This window comes from Ascidiella aspersa, chromosome 5, assembly GCF_963924565.1.
Source record: "Ascidiella aspersa chromosome 5, kaAscAspe10.2, whole genome shotgun sequence".
In the NCBI taxonomy this organism is placed as follows: domain Eukaryota; kingdom Metazoa; phylum Chordata; class Ascidiacea; order Phlebobranchia; family Ascidiidae; genus Ascidiella; species Ascidiella aspersa.
In genome coordinates, this window is record NC_139451.1 from 12,740,428 (window position 1) to 12,742,927 (window position 2,500).

The following is a 2,500-nucleotide window of genomic DNA, read 5'->3' on the forward strand; positions in this document are numbered from 1 at the left end:
CTCGCGGGTCGGGCGCCGGGTAGCAAAAACTTTTTCTCTCGCTTGTCCGAGTTTCGCGTTCGCCGAAGCGTTTGCGAGACCGTTAATGATCCTTCCGCAGGTTCACCTACGGAAACCTTGTTACGACTTTTACTTCCTCTAAATGATCAAGTTAGATCGTCTTCTCGGACGCCGGCTCGACCGTTGCCGGCCGCGCCAGGTCCAATCGGAGGACCTCACTAAACCATTCAATCGGTAGTAGCGACGGGCGGTGTGTACAAAGGGCAGGGACGTAATCAACGCGAGCTAATGACTCGCGCTTACTGGGAATTCCTCGTTCAAGGGAAATAATTGCAATTCCCTATCCCTAGCACGACCGGGGTTCAGCGGGTTACCCAGACCTGTCGGCCAAGGCGAGCACATGCTGATCCGGTCAGTGTAGCGCGCGTGCGGCCCCGAACATCTAAGGGCATCACAGACCTGTTATTGCTCAATCTCGTGTGGCTAAACGCCACTAGTCCCTCTAAGAAGTTAGACGCCGACCGATTGGGTCGCGTAACTAGTTAGCAAGCCAGAGTCTCGTTCGTTATCGGAATTAACCAGACAAATCGCTCCACCAACTAAGAACGGCCATGCACCACCACCCACAGAATCAAGAAAGAGCTCTCAATCTGTCAATCCTCACTGTGTCCGGGCCGGGTGAGATTTCCCGTGTTGAGTCAAATTAAGCCGCAGGCTCCACTCCTGGTGGTGCCCTTCCGTCAATTCCTTTAAGTTTCAGCTTTGCAACCATACTTCCCCCGGAACCCAAAGACTTTGGTTTCCCGCAAGCTGCCGGAGAGGTCGTAAAACTAACGCCCCCCGATCGCTAGTTGGCATCGTTTATAGTCAGAACTAGGACGGTATCTGATCGTCTTCGAACCTCTGACTTTCGCTCTTGATTAAAGAAAACATTCTTGGCAAATGCTTTCGCAGTCGTTCGTCTTGCGCCGATCCAAGAATTTCACCTCTAACGGCACAGTACGAATGCCCCCGTCTGTCCCTCTTAATCATTACCTCGCGCTCCGAAAACCAACAAAATAGAACCGAGGTCCTATTCCATTATTCCATGCACCATTATTCAGGCGAATCGCCTGCTTTGAACACTCTAATTTTTTCAAAGTAAACGTTCCGGCCGCCGCCGACACTCAGTCAAGGGCACCGGCGGAGAACCGGAGGTGAGGCCAGGACGGCCAGTACACGCCTTGCGACGGACCGGCCGCCTGCGCCCAAAATCCAACTACGAGCTTTTTAACCGCAACAACTTAAATATACACTTTTGGAGCTGGAATTACCGCGGCTGCTGGCACCAGACTTGCCCTCCAATGGATACTCGTTAAAGGTTTTAAAGTGTACTCATTCCAATTACAGGGCCTCGTTTAGAGTCCTGTATTGTTATTTTTCGTCACTACCTCCCCGCGTCGGGAATGGGTAATTTGCGCGCCTGCTGCCTTCCTTGGATGTGGTAGCCGTTTCTCAGGCTCCCTCTCCGGAATCGAACCCTGATTCTCCGTTACCCGTAAGAACCTCGGTAGGCCAGTACCGTACCGACGAAAGTTGATAGGGCAGACACTTGAATGATCCGTCGCCGGTGCGAGACCGTGCGATCCGCAAAGTTATCCAGAGTCACCAAAGGTTGCGGGCCGAAGCCCGGTCGGTTTTTGGTCTGATAAAAGCACGCCTCCCGCGAGGTCGGCGCTTCACGCATGTATTAGCTCTAGCATTTCCACAGTTAACCACGTAAAACGTACGATCAAATGAACCATAACTGATTTAATGAGCCATTCGCAGTTTCACTGTACGAGAGCTCGTACTTAGACTTGCATGGCTTAATCTTTGAGACAAGCATATGACTACTGGCAGGATCAACCAGGTAGCTACTTTAGCGTAGCCCCGAAAGGCCGACGAAGGAGGCGCCGCTGATGCGGCGCCGTCGCTCGGTCGATGCGAAACCCGAAGGCTTCTCCGTTAAAATTTCGTTCTTTGCTCGGCTGCCCGAACTCAGAAAACCGTCACCGCCCGTCGCACCCGCCGGAGTAAGACTTCGTCGGCAGGCCTTTCGACCGCCACGTCGCCAACACCGGCGCGAGCGCAACGCACGCCAGACAACTTCGCCGAAGCGACCGCTCAGAACCCGACAAACTGACACTCGGCTCTTCGCGCAGCAGCAACATCTGCCCAGCGAGCCAATCGCCTTTTCACCGATTCTTTACTTGTCGAAGCTTGTCAGCTCCCACAAGTATAGCAAAGATGAGTGTTGTCCCTGGGGTCTTCCGTTTGAAATTCTAACGTAAAAAAAAGGTGCACGATTGCGCCAGGTGTTGAACTATTGCGAGGCATATCACACGCTCGCGCGGCCTATACAGGCGCTTGCTCGCGCGCGCGGCCGAAATATGTTCAATGTTCGCGCGGCCTAAACAGTCTCATGCTCGCGCGGCCGAAATGTACTCAATACTCGCGCGGCCTATACAGGCTCTTGCTC

General features: G+C 53.4%; 1 non-coding gene across 1 annotated transcript; it reads right to left on the reverse strand.

Moving 5' to 3' along the window:
- Positions 1-83: 83 nt before the first annotated feature.
- Positions 84-1,894, reverse strand: LOC146144154 (small subunit ribosomal RNA). Its single transcript, XR_014500526.1, has one exon. It is a non-coding gene; the product is annotated as a small subunit ribosomal RNA (ribosomal RNA).
- Positions 1,895-2,500: the final 606 nt, after the last annotated feature.